The 18,776-nt window shown below is 50.1% G+C and overlaps 1 protein-coding gene across 2 annotated transcripts in view; it reads right to left on the bottom strand.

Annotated features, from left to right (window-relative positions):
* PDE11A (phosphodiesterase 11A) overlaps positions 1 to 18,776 on the bottom strand; it is a 95,381-nt gene that overhangs the window by 64,104 nt on the left and 12,501 nt on the right. The window contains exon 1 of one of the 2 annotated variants that reach the window (XM_078860085.1): positions 2,334 to 2,338. The exons of the other annotated variant lie outside the window; for it this stretch is intronic. The gene's annotated coding sequence lies outside the window, so the exon portion shown is untranslated. Of the gene's footprint in view, positions 1 to 2,333; positions 2,339 to 18,776 lie in introns of those variants that run through there. 2 annotated transcript variants of the gene reach the window in all.

The following is an 18,776-nucleotide window of genomic DNA, read 5'->3' as shown; positions in this document are numbered from 1 at the left end:
TACTAACTATAATAGTATCTACCAACTCAATAGCAGTATCTACTATCACTACAGCATCGCATACCGACTGTGTTGGTACCTGCTATCACTGCAGCTGTGCATACCGACTGTGGTGGAACCTGCTATCACTGCAGCAGTGCATACCGACTGTGGTGGAACCTGCTATCACTACAGCAGTGCATACCGACTGTGTTTACAGCAGAGCATACTGACTGTGCTGGTACTTCTATAATAACAGCAGTGCATACTCACTGTCGTGGTACCTGCTTTGATTACAGCAGTACATTTTGTGGTGGGACCTGCTATCACCACAGGAGTACATGCTGACTCTCTAGCAGTATATATCGACTTTATAGCACAAATTACTCACCTGACAAGAGTGGCGTGGTGAGGCTTAGTCCCGTGCAGAGCCCTCGGCCTCGCCTAGATTGGCCAGCCTGCCGAGGTGGCAACTTGGCAGGCTGGGGGCTGGGCCGCTACCCCCGCCCCCCACCATCCCCCCCCCCCCCGCCTGCGCTACAATACTATCTAAGTGCTATAATATTAGTATCTACCAACCCTATAGTAGTAAGTGCACACATTGGGGTGGGGGGTGGAGAAGAGGACATGACACTTTGATGAATTTACCTCAGCGTTGTGTGTATTTTTTTTGCATTTTAAACGCGAATGAGAAATCCCCCCCCCCTCCACCGATGACGCGTGTGCGTTGCTTTGGCGGCGCGAGGAAATATTTAAATAATAAATAATATCACTAAATAGTTAATTTAACTACTTTAAATTTGACGGATGGAAAACGGAATAGTGCTGGCTCACCTCGAGGTTTACGGCGTGGTACCCGGCTACCTTTTTCAAACGTAAACTCCATGGTTTGCAAGCCAAATCCTTCACAAGTTGCGCCCACACAGAGACAGACGAACACAGACAAAAAATGCCTTTAATAGGTAAGACTAGCGGGAAGTACCCGGCGTTGCCCGGGTGAAAAAGACAGACACACACATCGACTTACACACACACAGACATCGACCCACACACATACAAACACATCGACTTACCCACTAATACACATATAGACTCACACACACAGATATCGACTTTAGACTTACACGAAAAAAACAAAGACAAAGCTCCCCCATATAGCCTTAACAGACTGTAGGGGCAAGTGCTGGTTGCGAGCACCTATGAAGGCCGGCACGGCACACAAGGTTGTGGGTGATCAGCACCACGCCCGGTTGTCTTTGTCTCCCCAGTGGCGATGGTTTTCACACACCACACCAGGTACTCATTTGAGGTTGAGTCGACTTCGGGGAGGCCCAGGACCGCTTCAGATGATCGTCACCGGTGTTGGCCGTGAGCGGGCATCGAACTCGGGTAGCTGGGTTCGTAGCGCAGCGTAGCGCTCACCGCCACACTACCGCTTCCCGCCCACCCACCATCTGTCCTTAGCTCACCACCCTCCCAACTCCTATTATGCCGCTCTCTCTCGCAGGCGCGCGTGTGGGGTGGGGAGTGTATTTCGTGGCAGGGGAATACTGTTCGAGGCTACAGCTTTGTTTTGAGCCTGTTTAACGTTAGCCGCATGACTGACGGCTCAAAACAAAAAAAGCCATTACGACCGGGCCACACACGTACATACAACAAAGATCCTCCGTATAATCTGAATAGACTGTTGGGGCAAGAGCTGTTAGCGAGTGGCACCTATGAAAGCCTGCACAGGAGTGGGTGGCCAGCACCACGCCCGGCCGCCTTTGTCCCCGAGTGGCGTTGTTTGCTACATATCGCACCAGGTCCTCATTTGAGGCTGATTAGACCTAGGGGAGGCCCAGGAGAGGTTCAGATATTCGTCACCGATTTTAACCGTGCTCCCCCAACATATACACATCACACAGACACACGCACACACGCGACCCCTCCCGACCCCTCTAACGCGGTTACAGTGGCACGACGGAACAAAAAATAAATACATTAAAGGGTCACGTCGGAAGAGCGAGCCATGCAGATTTGGGGGGGAGGGGGCAGGGTGAGAGGCAGCGAGGGCTGTGGGGGCGAGGGGGTGCTGGGGGGGGGGCTGGGACGGGGCTGCCATCTACCGGCGCACGGGGATGGCCTGCGTCCTTCGCGCCGCGTCCGGCTTTTGAGGGACACACTCCACGTGCCGCTGATATCGATCAAGAGGAGACGCGCGGCGAGCGAGCGGCCGAGCACTCCAGCCAGCGGCAGCAGCAGCCGCCACAGGAAGCCAACTCGCTTGCTCCCCTTGCTCGTAAATGGGTTTCCCAGTGAACTGGTTCTGCGTGGTCGCGCGCGCGCGTGTATGCATGCCGCTGGCCACTCACCCACTCCCTCGTGTACCGTGTTGGCCTTCATAGGTGTGCGCCAACAGCACTTGTCCCCAATATTCCGCTAAGGCTATATGGGGGATCTTTGTTTGTCGGAGAAACGGTCGTGCAGTGGTGAGCGAACTGTGCTCCGAACGCATAACGGTGGCGAAGAATCGATGCGGTCCTGGGCTCTCCCCGAGGTCGACTCACCCTTAAACGAGTAAAACCTCGTGCAGTGAATAAATGTCGTGACATCGCGGTAGTCACTGTGTGATGCTGGCCCTAGAGAGGCACGGTGTGCGATGTAGGGACATCGCGGACACCACGTGGATGTGGGTGCAGTGCCGGCCCTAGAGGGGCTCGGTGAGCGCTCACCGGCTGTGCTGGATGGCACCACGCTCTGTGTGCAGTGCCGGCCCCTCCATGATAGGGTGCGGGAGTGCTGGCCATGGAAATGGGGTTACTAAGGGCCATGGCACTCTGGTCTACACAGCAGAGGCGTAGCTAGGATATTTAATCACATTTTCCTATTACATCGAATAAGGAATAACAATTAAAATTTTAATGAAACATTGTATTTGAAGAAGCAATAGAAATTATATTTCATGGCTCACTCAGTCACTGTCGTAGACTGGTTGACATAGTCTACAAATGATGACATTTTCTTGATTTCACTGTCGCAAACTGGTCAATCACGTAATCAAAATCAGTTTTTTCCAATGTTTCTCTTTCAACGCTAAGAAGAGCAAGATCGCTGAGACGATCTTGTCCCATTGAAGCCGCAAATACGACAAAATAAGTTTCAATTTGCTGAACGACCGCTCACAGCTTGCAATTGAAACTGCTATTGTTAATCAAATTTGCAGTGAAATTCGCAAATTCGGAAATATGTCGTCTCCATAAAACACAATAAAACCAAGAAGATCCAAAGGAGTTTCTGGTAGAACTTCATTCCGGTTACTGAGCAGCATTTTGCAATCTCCAATTTCTGTGAAAAGTTCGTGGCCATTGATGTCGGTGTCATAGAAATTTCCAAAATCTGTGCAATTTCGACGAATTGCATCGACATCGGTGTCGGATAGAAGAGTTTTGACGTCCAGCAGAAATCAAAATTGTGTGTTCAGGTCTTTTAGTCGTAAAAACCGTGTTGACATCTCCTGTTGAAGTCGATCAAATACGCCCTTCATAACGCGCACAATTTCTTCTTCTGCTGAAAGTCCTGCATCTATTGCCAGTTCTCCTGGCATCTTCCGACGTCGCCTAATTCTTCTGTCCACATCGATCCCCCAGGCTGTGCATCTTGTTTTGGCGTTTTCTACAGCAACTTGGCTCAAATCATCACGAAGCTTGACAAATACATGCTCCAAAGATTCAAGATCAGTTGCTGCTTCCTTGAAATTCATAGTAGGATCCTGTAAGCGCTTCTGAACACGATACATTTTTCCAAGAATGACATTCCAGAAATGTAATAAAACTATGAAGTTAAAATTTAATACGCATGCCTGTAACTGTTCTGCATCACTTCTGGTTTCAGGCGTCATAGTTACGTCCTCAGATAATTTGTCTAGCAGCCCTACTAGTTCATCCAGTCCCTCAGATTGCTTTAACAGCTTCTGATCGTGCACTCCAGCGTGTTTCAAACTCCCGCTTTACTGTGATGGGCACAGCTTTTTTTTAACTCTTCCCAACGAATTGTTGAACGAGAGAAAAACAAATATATACTTTCAACTATTCCAGAAAATGTGACAAGTGGATCCTGTTTAGCTGAGTGTACTCCTGCTAAGTTTAAGCTGTGGTTGTCACAGTTGACAAACAATGCTCTGTGATTTTTGTCACATATTCGTTGTTGAAGGCCGGATATATGCCCAGTCATCACAGCAGCATTGTCATAACATTGTGCCCGACAGTCGGCTAGAGGTATGTTGTCAGATTTCAGTCTCTCGACGATGACTCTTTCTAGGCTTGCTGCATCTTTTGCATATATCTCGATATAACCTAAAATTGATTCTTTGATACTTTTTTAGTTTGAAAATCCACATCCACAAATCTTATGACCTGAGAAAGCTGTTCCCGCTGACCTAGATCAGGAGTTGAGTCAAGTAAGATACCGTAGTACTTGTTTTTCCTGATATCACTCAACAATTGGTTCTTTACAGTCGACGCAAGTATGTGGATAAATTCATTCTGGATTTCCGGTGACAAATAAGAAACTGATCCCGGATTTTCTCCTGCGTGCTGTACGTGTTTTGCTAACAATGGGTCATACTGAGCAACGAGTTTGATCAGCGCGAGAAAGTTTCAAACAATTTTATCCTCATCCGCATTCAAATTTTCCTCATGGCCACGTAGTGCGAAATTTTGTGAAACCAGAAACTTAATACAGGTGAGTATTCTTTGCAATATATCTCGCCAACGTTGTTTTTCCAAATGAATTTGAGCTTGAACCACTGCATCAATTCCAGTGCCATCAATTATCCTTCGTTCGGAGGAGAAGTAAAAGCTGTGCGGTGGCTAGGATTGTTTTCACGAGAATTTAGTTTTTCTGGCTTTCTCCACTTGTTGAAACCGTTTGTTAGCTCAAACGAAGCTCGTGAGTTTGAACTCGATGATGTAAATAATAGACAACAAAAACAGTAAGCAGCTTTATTGATTGGTGAATATAATAGCCACGAACGATTGACTTGCTCTCCGTTCGCTAGTCGGCGTTTAAACCATGCTGATGTAATTTAACGTTCTCTGGATACTGATGATAGATTGTCTCTGTGCTTAAAAGGCAAGGATCCGAGAGTAATCATTTCATTGCGAAGAGGCTGTGATATTTTCGATAGCTTTGTCGTTTTATCAAATTCTAAGTAGCCAACATCGTGAAACCTTAGTACAGCAGGAACAGCATCATACATGAGTATTTTCAGCTCTTCTATCAGAAGATTCTTCTATCTCATCTTCCCCGTTACTGTCAACAAGTTCATCATCATGTTGAACCTGTTCAATGACGACGCCCTGGTCTTCAGTGTTTTCGGAGTCTTCCTCAGCATAGACAGTAACATCTGTCTGAACCATATTTTTCTCCGAGTCCGCAATGTCTTCAACCTTCTCGTTTACATGCTCTGAAATAGGTGGTTGATAGCCGCCATCTTCTGATTCTGAAGAGTTGGAGTTTGCAGCTTCAGCTTCTTTCTTCTTGGCTATCTTTAAAAAGCTAGCCAGTAATGTACTTGACATTTTTGATGCCATTTCAGCTTCTTTTTTTATTTTACGACATTGAGCGCCACTTCGTTTTCTTCCTGACATGGCTGACAAAAATTATAAATATATTATTATATCACGGAGTACACTGAAGTGAAAAAAATATGTGTAGGCCTAGACCAGGGGTCTGCAACCTTTAAGACATAAAGAGCCACTTGGACCCGTTTCCGAAGGAAAAAATAAACTGGGAGCCGCAAAACCATTGCAACTATTAAAACAAATATAACACTGTATATATTGTTTCTTACCTTATTGCTATATACAGGATCGTGCAGTCAGCTGTCAATCTGAATAAAAAAAGGACTTTTTCACTTAACAATGTAAAATATATTTTTGCAAATTAATATCTAAATTACCTGGTTAATGGGATTTTTGCTCCTGAACCTCAGTGCACAGTGTCTGCACATCAGGGCTGTAAGACGTCACCTTCATTTTCACACAGGCTTGCAAGCTGTCATCTGTGAGGCGTGATCGATGTTTGTTTTTAATATAGTTCATGTTGGAGAAGACCTGCTCACATACATATGTGGAGCCGAAGATCGACAGGACTCCAAATGCATACTTTTTCATGTTTATATAAGTGTTGGGGATGGCATTCCATGTTTCGAATACAAGTTTGTCCTGTTTGGGAAGGTTTTCAATATCACTCCATTTATGATTCTGAGCCAGAATGGCCTTCTGACGGGCAACATCCTCAAGAGTAGAGGTCAAGCATTTGAACTTGGACACCCATATATCTTTGTCGGCTATATCGGCCAGTTCCATCTCAAGATCAGGTTGACTTACACCTGCAAATGCAGTCATATTCAATAGGGATGGATCGATCGCCAGGGGAGTGACAGGGAAGGATAATGTCGTTTTTTCCTCTCTGAACTCACAGAATCGTTTCCCAAACGAACTTTGCATTGTGGTGATTGCAGACTTGAAATATTCCAAATTTATCGTATCATGACTTTGTTTGAACTCTCTCAAAGAGGGAAAGTGAGACAGTGTACCTCTCTGTAAATCTTTGACAAACACTGTCAACTTGCGCTCGAATGCCAAAACCTCCTCCAGCATGTGCAGGGCTGTGCCTCCTTTCCCCTGAAGGGTTGTATTTAGCGTGTTTAGATGTGCTGTCATGTCTACCATAAAATGTAATTTTTCCAGCCACTCTGGCTGTTCCAGCTCAGCAAAGGTGAGCTCTTTGCTGCCCAGGAAGGTTTTTACTTCTTCCAAACATGTGACAAAGCAACGGCAACGTTATTGCCTGTCACCGGGCGGGCAGTGTGGAGCGGAACGGCGACCTGTCAGCAGCGGCAACGCCAGAGCAGGTGTCACAGTGCGCCTCCTCCCCTCGCTAGCATCCGCCCCGGAGCCGCGGTCAAGGTTCAAAAGAGCCGCATGCGGCTCCGGAGCCGCAGGTTGCCGACCCCTGGCCTAGACAATAACATAGTGGCACTGGCATAGTGCTACTACAATAAATCATTATTATAATAATAGGCTATACATGCAGATTAAAAGTACATAATTTATACGCTTAAAGGCAGATTATGCTGCAGATATTTAAAAATATCGATATACTAAATTTGATTCTATATAAAAAATGTTGTTTTAATTTATTTATCAAAAAATATCATAAAACATACCTCTTGTTGTTCAAGTAACCAAAATAGGTCGCCGCTTTGGACGCCACCACCTATAAGCTTATACTGTCGGTCGTACGCGGCCATGTAACGGCATAGACTTACCCGCCGAGGTTGACGCTCGTCCGGTGGCTTGTAGTCGTGGCACGGTGGTCTAGCTAACACAGTAACACTCTCACTTAGTGTCCGCCAGTGAGCATGGCTCGGCTCTTAGGTCAGTTCAAATATAAGTACGAGCGACGTACACGTAAAAGTGAGCCTTGTAGTAAATGCTGCTAAATGAAGGCCACGCTATGTTGACGTGCGTGGGCTGCTCTGGCTACTGCAGCCGCCTGGAGCGTGGTGTCACTAATAAGAACTAAAAATAGGCCGTCGTAGTTTCCGCCACCAAAAAACAGGCCAGTGACTAAGGCTGAAAGACTGCGCCTGTCTGTTGTTTGGGACGTTCTTCCATGTAAGTTCTTAATAGGCGCGCGCACCAAAATGTAATTACATGACATGTAGGCTGTGTGTGGCGGGATATATAAACTTTTAGGTTGAGGTGTAGATTTGTGCAGTAGTTTCAGGTTGCCGCGCCCGCCGCAATAAGTTATAATGTAACGTTGTAAGCCTCATTTTGGCGCCCCTTTACCTTGGCGCCCGGGGACATATGTACCCCCCTGCCTCCTCTAGCTACGCCTCTGCTACACAGGGCCCCCAAGTGGGGGCTAGGGGTGGTCACGTGTCAGGGTCGAGTTCCTGCTCGAGGATTCTAGAAGGTGGTCGTGGCTAAGGGCGGGGCCAGTTCCGCCACAGAGGATATAAGCCGGGTCCCCGAGGAGGGACCGGCTGCTGTTGTTCATCCTGAAGAAATCTACATTCTACATCCTACAGAGTCTCCAAATCGTGGACCTGGACCCAAGCTGCGGTCCGTTGTAGCTAGTTACGGTGTAATTAGTGTAATTAGCCTGGTGGTCACCACCATAGGTTGTTGTTCTGTTAAGGGGCAGTTACCCCGTGTGTTGGTGTTAATACATGTGTTGCCTCCAAAGAGTACGTCTGCGACTCAGTTGAACTCACTACGTAAACATCCAAACTGGGGAGACAAAGGCGCCCGGGCGTAGTATTGCCCACCCCACCCCTTTGTGTGCCGTGGCGGCCTTCATAGGTGCTCGCCAACAGCACTTGCCCCGACAGTCTGTTAAGGCTATACGGGGGATCTTTGTATTTGTTGTCACTGGGCCTCTCAAATGACCACGTCCTCCCACCAAGTTCGGAATGCTGCCACGTTATTCCCCGTCATTGGACCTTTTGTTTGCATGTTCACCACAAGTATGCGTGGTTAATGCAGATACGATTCCTTGCAAAAGGTTTATGTTTGGTGTTTTAACATCTTAGCACCTCCTGTTTTATTACCAGAAAGGGTACAACCAATTGTCCTCATACGTTGTTCCCCGACCGAGGCGGAGGGGAATGTGTGAAGTGAGATGAGTACATGAACTTTCGTGGATTGCATAAAGTGTGAGGATTATCTTTGGACATCCTCTACGCACGTATACTGCGTGTTTAAATAAAAGTGATATTTGAAACATGTATGAAAAGCAAATCAAGGAGTTTCATTTGAAAATGTATTTCTGCTCAGATGAGCATGGGGTGGTGCTTATCAGAATTAGTGGTGTAAATTCCTATGGTGGTGGGAGGGGCTCATCTATCAAACAGCAGAACTGATTTTGACTTCCAGAAAAGTAGTACAGTTCTTACTTTATCTAACACAGGGAGATGATGGGTTGAGTAATACACAAGACTCATGCAACAATGCAGCACCTACCGAATTAGCTCTTTGTTAAAATTACATTGAATGGAGATTAACACTGAATGGAAACATTCAAAAGAGCTGCAGATTGAAAACAGCACGTTACGGACCCTATTCTACAAAGAACATTCGGGACAGCAGCGGCACTGAAAAAATGGGTCAGCAGTAACAATTTCAGAGAGAGAAAGAGAGAGATAGAGCATTGTCTTTGAATAACTGTCGATCTCGCCACATAGACCAGCGTGATATTTAAAATATATATGATTTTTTTTTGCGACGGTGACACAGATGACCAAACTCTAAATCAGAAGACTGTGAATCTGAATCGTGCAGGTCAACTTCTGCGTATCAACCACCAATCAACATCATTCTCCAGGATCGATAAAATACGATTCCATTTTTTCGGGGTAAGTCGCGACAGTTACTTTCCTACGAAGGTCCTAGCTCATTGTCACAGAAATGTTGAATCCCTACGATTAGCGCGGATATGGATGCGGAGAGTGGAGATTCGCTAACCAATCATAATGAGCTTCATATAATAATAAAATGTATAGCCCTATGCCAGTCCACTGCTGGATGAAGACCTCCCCACGTCATGTCCGGTCACTGGAGTTATTTGACTATTTACCACCACCACGCTTGTCAGTGCGTCAATGCGGGTTGAGTCGGTGAAGGTTTTGCGGTGGTGATGGAGGCCCCAGGACCAACACGGATCATCACTCGCCACGGTAGCGAGATGTTAACTACCTCGCCTGGTATGAAGGAGGTTGTGGGTTCGATCCCCCGACCCTGACGCCTGCTGTATATTTGTAGTTTGCATGTTCTCCCCGTGGTCGTGTGGATTTTTCTCCGGGTCCTCAATCTTTTCCCTCCACATTTATAATCAACACGCGTTTAGAGAGCATTTGGCACGCTATACATTCCTACCTTATGAGCCACTTGGTTGAGCTATAATTTGCGATCGCTGGGTCGCTTTTGACAAACAGCTATAAATAGCTCATTGGGGCCTTACCTGGCAAAACATATTGAATAGTTTTGTTTTGAAATCAGCACTTTACAGGTGAGCCCGCTCGTAGCAATGGTGTGCGGCGGGACTACCGCGCTAAAAATCGACACGCTGCGACATTCGGAGAAGTGCGCTTTTGAGGTCGCGATCCCAAAAGGGGCACGCGCGCGCACAACACCAACGTGTCACGGCGCACGCTCGCACGCACGCACGCATGCTCGCTCGCTCACACCAGCGGCGCATCTAATCCTGGCGTCACGAATCCTCACGTAATTGCCACCGCTCCCTCCCACCACATCTCTCCTCTCTCTATTGTTCGCCTGAGAAGAAAGCTGAGCTGAGATATTATTTTGTTCCGTGTGTGTGTGTGCGGATCGCACTTGATGGGGGGGGGGGGGGGCTTTGTTCGCTGACGAGTGAAGAAGGATGGAGGGCGAGCGAGCGAGCGATGGTGACGTATATATTGGGCCGGCCGACTCCGCAATGCGCACGTCGCTTGTGGTCAGTGGGTTGGTGAATGTTTGGGTGAGTGGGTGGGTTGGTGAATGGTTGGGTGAGTGGGTGGGTTGGTGAATGTTTGGGTGAGTGGGTGGGTTGGTGAATGGTTGGGTGAGTGGGTGGGTTGGTGAATGGTTGGGTGAGTGGGTGGGTTGGTGAATGGTTGGGTGAGTGGGTGGGTTGGTGAATGGTTGGGTGAATGGTTGGGTGAGTGGGTGGGTTGGTGAATGGTTGGGTGAGTGGGTTGGTGAATGGTTGGGTGAGTGGGTGGGTTGGTGAATGGTTGGGTGAGTGGGTGGGTTGGTGAATGGTTGGGTGAGTGGGTGGGTTGGTGAATGTTTGGGTGAGTGGGTGGGTTGGTGAATGTTTGGGTGAGTGGGTGGGTTGGCGAATGGTTGGGTGAGTGGGTGGGTTGGTGAATGTTTGGGTGAGTGGGTGGGTTGGTGAATGGTTGGGTGAGTGGGTGGGTTGGTGAATGGTTGGGTGAGTGGGTGGGTTGGTGAATGGTTGGGTGAGTGGGTGGGTTGGTGAATGGTTGGGTGAGTGGGTGGGTTGGTGAATGTTTGGGTGAGTGGGTGGGTTGGTGAATGTTTGGGTGAGTGGGTGGGTTGGTGAATGGTTGGGTGAGTGGGTGGGTTGGTGAATGGTTGGGTGAGTGGGTGGGTTGGTGAATGGTTGGGTGAGTGGGTGGGTTGGTGAATAGTTGGGTGAGTGGGTGGGTTGGTGAATGGTTGGGTGAGTGGGTGGGTTGGTGAATGGTTGGGTGAGTGGGTGGGTTGGTGAATAGTTGGGTGAGTGGGTGGGTTGGTGAATGGTTGGGTGAGTGGGTGGGTTGGTGAATGGTTGGGTGAGTGGGTGGGTTGGTGAATGGTTGGGTGAGTGGGTGGGTCGGTGAATGGTTGGGTGAGTGGGTGGGTCGGTGAATGGTTGGGTGAGTGGGTGGGTCGGTGAATGGTTGGGTGAGTGGGTGGGTTGGTGAATGGTTGGGTGAGTGGGTGGGTGAGTGGGTGGGTTCGTGGATGGTTGGGTGAGTGGGTGAGGTGGCGGCTCGCCTCAACCAGCGTCACTCGCGCTGCCACAGGGATCGCTGACACGCCAGTTTTTTGGGTTGCAGAAAAATCGACTGTACACTGGGACTACTTGCCGAATTCATATGCCGTCTGTTTGCTCTAGTGACAGATGTCTTAAACCTCCAACCCCCCCCCCCCGCGGCCTCTGTCCACCCAGCAGTACAGATCAGAATCAGAATATTTATTTATACTGGAGGAATACGATGAGCTTTACTGCTCTTTTTCACAGATGTCCAGTAGGTGGGTGACACCACGCTAAGTTAGTCGATCGGGATATCTGGCGAGCGTAGAAGAGTAGATCAAAGTAGTCTCCATAGGGGGTTTCTCTCGAGATCTTTCCAGTGAAGCCCTTCCACCGGCAGTGGTTGTGAGCAAGCACTTGCAGGGCTGCGCCTTCATCTTTAAACGAACATCAACTCAAGCGTTTGTTGATTTGTTTTGTTTGCGAGGGTCGTGCCACTCAAGGTCCAGATGTTTGATGAAGTGAGCATCGAGCGGTGCTTGGCAGCCCTGACAACAATTGGTGGAAATTCCCAATTACAACGGCCGAGGTCAGTCTCACCGTAAGGCGACCTCCGTTGGCTGCGATGCCGACATACCTAGGATTGTGTTCTACCAAGCTACACTTTTGTTAGGACGTTCTTAACCAAGGGTTTTTTTCTGCCCTTTTGCATTCGACTGTTATACATTTTTTTGTAATGCAAACTATTCGTTAATAATCTTGACTTAAAGCTTTCGTGACTGCAGGGATTAATATTATTTGGGTCTTTCGGTAAAGTCACGTAGATAGATACAAATTAATAACAATAATACAGAGAAAATAAACAAAAAACTACGACGTTTCGATCACAACACAAACGATCGTCAGGACGATCATCAGGACGATCGCTTGTGTTGTGATCGAAACGTCGTAGTTTTTGTTTATTTTATATGTATTATTTTTATTAATTTGTACCTATCTCCGTGACTTTACTGAAAGGCCCAAAGAATACTCGTTAAGAATTGGGCAGATGCTGGCCGACATTGTAAATATGTACAATTTTTTTTTAGTTTTTTTTATATATAAAGTACACTATCTATAATGGTGTTTGCGGCTTAATTGAATTTAGCCTTTGGCAGGAGCAGTATTGTCTCGTTTAGGCAAGGCCCGGCCCCGCGGAAGAGCCGCGCGGTTGAGTGTGGTCACGAGTGATGGACGGGCATTATTTAAAGGGATGTTAATTTACCGATGCCTAATTTATGAGGCTCACTGAGGCGGTAATAAATTACGTAGCGTGAAAAACAGCTTCCATGTAGAGGGCCTCTCCACACTCATTCATGTCCTCCCCTGGTCCTTCGGGTGTTAATTTTTTTCCCAATGAGGTTTTTGGACCCCAACGTTTTCAGCAAACTGCTCTCTGCCCAGAGCTCTTTGCAAAACGAACACAAAACAATATGACAATGCGATATGTTAACTACTTCGCCTGGTACGCAGGAGGACGTGGGTTCGATCCCGACTCCGACGCCTCCTGTATATTTGGAGTTTGCGTGTCTCTCTCTCCCCGTGGTAGCATGGATTCTTCTCTGGGTCCTCCGGTTTTCCCCTCCACATTGAGAAACACGTGATAAGCCACTTCGTTGATCTACAATTTGTGGCGAGGTCGCTTCTGGAAAATAATTATATAGCTCAGTGGGCTTTACCTGGTAAAAAAATATATATATATATTGTTTTATATTAAGTGGAGGCACAGCCCTCTCAAGGCCTTAAAATATAAACCAACATTGTGGGGATGTTTTGGCCAATTCCATGAATGAGTGTTAGGTTTCACACGTGACAAAAAGTTGGAGTGCCCACAGAAAACCCACATTACCTCCAGTGGTGACAAAGTAATAGAATAGGTAATTAGGATGATGGAAATGATGTACGGGCTCGTTTTGAGTCTTTTGCTTGATGAAAGAAAGAACCAAAGAGTATTGATGAAGAGTATTTGTTTGTTGTGTAACCACATTTCACTACACCGGACGGTGCGAGTTGGTGAAGGCGGGCTACATAAACCTGGGAGCATAGAAGTTCAATGCAACAACAAAATGCTGCTACACCAGCCACAAAGTATAGCAGGCTTACAGCCTCTACACCCGTTATGTATTATGGGCGCTCATCCACGCGCGATCCGGCCTTAACCTTGCTTAGTTTGCACCATCTGATGAGGCGATGGTAATGATGATAATTATGATGATGACCTTTATTTACCCAGTAAAGCATCAGTGAGTCTCAAGACTAATTTTTTTTCTTCAGGAGCGTCCTGCATGAGGAACAGATGGCCAATTCCATTAACGAGCGTTTTTGGCATCCGCTTTGTGCGTTTGGCAACAGCTCGAGGTTCTGATGCCCGCTCTCACCTCGCCGCCGGCACTGCTGCCACTCTCAGCAATGAGCCGACGGTACGAAACCCTGCAAGCAATTTTAGCAGACAAGTTGGTGGAGCCAACGAGAGAATGGGAATGGTCTCCGTGGCAAGATCAGAATCGGAATATTTATTGATATTGGAGGAGGAATCTGACGAGCTATGAAGCTATTTTTCAGAGATGTCCAGTAGGGGTTGATCAGAACGTTACAACAACAAATAATGCAAAAACACGACAGGAGTGCAAATTATAGGCAAGGTAAACAAATCACTTGAAACATTTTTACGAATAAAAGTTTTTTTTTATCTTACTAGGTAAAGCCCACTGAGCTATTAGCGTCTTTTGCAGAAACGACCTGGCCACAAATGATAGCTCAACGAAGTGACTTCTCACATGCAAATCCACAGCAGAAAAATAATTATCTAAATAATCTAGACGTTTGCTTCGAAATGTGGAGGGGAAAATTGGAGGACCCGCTCGTAGGGTAGAACACACGTGGCAAGACCTCACACGGTCGTGGCTGCGTCGACGGGCGCCGAGGACGGCTGGCGGCTCGTGGCGGAGCAAATTGATTCGCTACGGGCCGTTTTGCTGGATTTGGTCACCCTGGTCACGCCAGCGACGATGCCGGGACAGCCATGCGTCGGGCCTTTACGGGGGGAAACTTCGGGTGGGGCCGAGCCAACCGCCATTGTGGCTTCTGCGAGGCTTCCCGCCTTTCCCGACACGTGGCAGGACGCCGCCATCTTGGGAGTGGCCACGACTGAATGGCGGGAAGCCGCCATCTTGTCACCGCCACGTGGGGCGCCCACTTCGGATGACAGCAGCTCGGGGACTCGCAGCCATTGTCTGACGACTATTAAAGAATTTACAGTCGGTGGGGATTGGAGCGCATTCGCTTGGCGTTTTGAGTCGGCTGTCCGATCCGCCAAGTGGATGGATGCAGAGGCCTTGGAGGTTCTGCCGATGCTCCTGGATGACAAGTCCTTGAAATTTTTCCGCTCCATCGCGGCTGCGAAGAAGGCAACGCTGAAAGGGGCGTTCGAGATGGCGGAAGCATACGAGCCTCTGGACGACGCACACCGTAGATTTGTCCAGAGACAACGGGCGCCGGAGGAGTAACCTGTGGCCTTCCGCGGCGCTGTGGTTGAGCTGGCCATGGCAGCGTATCCCGAGACCGAGCCCGACTTGTTGGAGCCCTTGATACTGGGTAAGATGTTAAAGCTGTCCAAGGACCTGGGCATTCCACTGCCCGTGTGCGGCCATGAGCAGCTGACCTCCCGGTTGGCTGCCAAGTGCCTCGACGCGCAGTTCAACTTGCGCCGTTGGGCGCAAATGGCCGCCTGGAAGGGGGGTCCAACCGTGGAGGGAGACGCCGTCGGTTGGACACCGTCGAAGGCCATCTTCGTCCCGGACGAGAGGGGGCCTGGCGATCTCACTGCGGCGGCGGCCCAGTGGGTTCCTCGAGGGGGAGCGGTGTCATGCTTGGGGCCCCCGTCGATGGATCGCCGGGACGCCGGGGGAACTGGGTGGTGGGCCAACTTGGCGTGTTACCACTGCGGACGTCTTGGACATTTCGCGCGTGACTGCCGGAGTCGCCCTCGTCCAACTCTTCGCCCGGAGTCCCCGACCAGGGACGCGCCATCCACGTCGGAGGGTCACCCGCGCCAGGCAAGTCGGTACGCATCAGATACCCGGCAAGGCCTGTCATCTCATTCATCACCGTCGGAGTGCGTTCCGGGGGCCTGTTCTAACGGGGGGGACTCTAAGGGATCCGCGTCAGACGATGACACAGTGGCGGAAACTAGCTCGAAGGGTGGTCGCAGCCTCTACTGGGTCTTCGACCATGCCGGGCTCAATACAGGGGATTGACGTGCGGATTTTGGTCGATTCGGGCGCGTCCGCCACTATCATCTCGGACGTTATATTCCATCTCCTATCCATCCCGCCGTCGCGGGTACGACCGGTTTTCGATTCATGTGTTGCTGCTAACGGAGGGAGTATGGGCATCGTGGGTCAGGTGGAGGCACGCATTTCTGTTGGGGATGTGTCGGCTTCGGGGACGGTGTTGATCTCCAGGTCCCTCGCTGTGCCTTGCTTATTGGGGACCGATTTCCTGTCAAAGACGCCGATTCAGATAAGGGTCGATCAAGGTGGTATTGAGTTACTGGCGGGCCGGAAGATTTTCTTTTTGCCATCGCCGTGGGGCCGGTCCGCCCCGGACCGCCAGGTGCAGGCACTGTCCGACGTTTTGGTCGACATTCCGCCAGGCTCGCAGATGCTCATTCCGCTGTGCTATCGGAAGCCCATGGCTGGGGTTGAGGGGGCGGCGGGTGTGTTATTGTCGCCATCCAATGCTGTTACGGGTGGCCTGGCGCTGGTCGCAGCCCGGACGATTGTTCGGCCGGGTCAGCCTCCGTAATTGCAAGTGTTAAACGGAGGCGCGGACAATATTGTGGTGTCGGCCGGTACGGCCCTGGCCCATGCCACGACCGCCTTCACGGCCCATGATGATCCGGGTCACCAGGGCCTCGTAGCGGGGGTTTTGGTCTCGACGTCGCAGGACGATCGATGGATCGCCAGGTTGTGTCAGGAAAACACGTCCCTGACTATGTACCAACGGTCCACGCTTCGCGCGCTGCTGTCCACATATTCTGACGTCTTTAGCAAAGATAATTTCGATCTGGGACGCACCTCGTTGATCTCACATCACATTGATACCGGGGATGCTAGTCCCATTCGGATGAATCCGCATCGGTTGAGCCCAGCCGAGAGGGATCATGTCCGCGGTGCAGTGGATGATATGCTGACCGCCGACATTATCTCCCCATCCAACAGCCCATGGGGCGCTCCGGTGGTCCTGGTAAAGAAAAAAGATGGTAGCCTGCGGTTTCGTGTTGGTTTTCGAAGGTTAAACAAAGTGTCGGTTGCAGACGCTTACCCCCTGCCGCGTATGGATGATTCCCTCGATGCCTTGTCTGGAGCAAAATTTTTGTTCGACTCTTGACCTCTCATCGGGGTTCTGGCAGCTCCCCCTGGACGAATCGTCGAGGGAAAAGACAGCTTTCCGTACGCTGCAGGGCCTGTTTCAGTTTAATTGTCTCTCCATGGGGTTGAATGCCGCCCCTGCTACATTCCAGAGGTTGATGGAACTCGTGTTGACCGGTCTGCAGTGGAACACGTGCCTCATATAGTTGGACAACGTTATTGTTTTCAGCCGCACCTTTGAGGAGCATCTTCAGAGATTGGATGCTGTGTTTGCTAGGGTGCGTTCCGCCAATTTGAAATTTAAGCCCAAGAAGTGTCACCTTTTGCAACGATCCGTGCGCTATTTGGGTCACATTGTCAGCCTTGATGATGTGGCCACGGACCCGGACAAAATGGCGTGTGTTCGGGACTGGCCGACTCTGGCCACGGTGGGAGACGTACGTCGATTTGTCGGGTTCGCTTCCTATTACCGTAGATTCGTTCCAAAATTTGCTACGATCGCTAGGCCGCTGCACCTCCTTACGGCAAAGAACCAGAGGTTCAAATGGGGGCCGGCGGAGGAGGCGGCGGCGTTTCACGGCTTACGCGATTCGCTTGGTGTCAGTGGATACCAACGCAAGTGACACGGGTATTGGCGCCGTCCTATCGCAGTTTAAGGGTGGCATCGAGCGCGTTGTGGCTTACGGCAGCCGCGTTCTCTCTCCGGCGGAGACCCACTATTGCGTCACCCGCCGGGAATTGTTGGCTATTGTGCATTTTGTCCGTCAATACCGCCCGTATTTGTATGGCCGCAAATTCATTGTGCGCACGGACCATGCGGCTTTACAATATTCCCTGAAAGTTGACCAGCTATCTGGCCAGCTGGCACGATGGCTGGAAACTTTGCAGGAGTTCTCGTTTGATGTTCAATGCTGTAAGGGCTCGCGTCACGCTAATGCGGACACGCTCTCCCGATTGCCGCAGGGATCCACCTGCGCCTGTGCCTCTGGCACGAATAGGTGCACACGGGTTCCACAGCCCCCGCGGCCTGTCGTGTCCGCTGTGGAGATGCCCGCGTCTTCCACGTGTCCGGAACCGGCCGACAGGGTTTTGAATTTGCCGCGTTCCGTGTGGGTTCGGGAGCAATTGCTTGATGACTCGCTTGGGGCCTTGCGGAGTCAGGCTGCGTCGTCTGATGGGATGCCGGGAGCAGCTCTCCATGACGGCTTGTTGATGCGGCCAAGACCCAGGCCCCGAACGAACGGTGCACCCGGCACTCTCATCGTGGGTCCCCTTGGCGAGTGGGGGACATGGCCTGGCTCCACTGCCAACAGGTGCCGGTGGGGACCTCCCTTAAGTTGCACAAACCCTGGCAAGGGCCGGTTGTGCTGATTGAGGTCCCTAGCCCACAGTCCGCACGCGTTCGGGTCGGGTCGCAACGTTGGTACGTTCACACGTCCCGATTGAAACCCTACGTTGCCCCGCGTGTCGATGCGTCATCTCCTAACGTTGCCTTGCCGGTGTCTGTCACGTCCGACGCGCCACTGCCCTTGCCTGTTCAACCTGCAAGCGCGCCTGTCGTGCCTCCTGTAGACGGCCCGGCGGTGATCCTGCCGGACAGATAGATTCCTGCACCGGATGGGCCTACCACGGCAACGGGGACACCTGGCCCCACTGCCCCTCCAACCCCGCCGCGGTTGCAGTTGCAGGGGGCCCCGATTACGGACCTCTCTGGGGAACGGGGTGCTGGGAAGGACAGGCCTCCAATAGTGGCGGATGATTCCGTTTCTGCTGCTCCTCAAACCCTGTCGGGACTGCGACCTTCGAGGGCGCCGCCTCGCGTGAAGGACGGGCCGGCGACCCGCACTC

This window comes from Lampetra fluviatilis, chromosome 1, assembly GCF_964198595.1.
Source record: "Lampetra fluviatilis chromosome 1, kcLamFluv1.1, whole genome shotgun sequence".
Lineage (NCBI taxonomy): Eukaryota > Metazoa > Chordata > Hyperoartia > Petromyzontiformes > Petromyzontidae > Lampetra > Lampetra fluviatilis.
The sequence above is the reverse complement of the archived record's forward strand: the minus strand, read 5'-3'. Positions and strand labels throughout refer to the sequence as shown.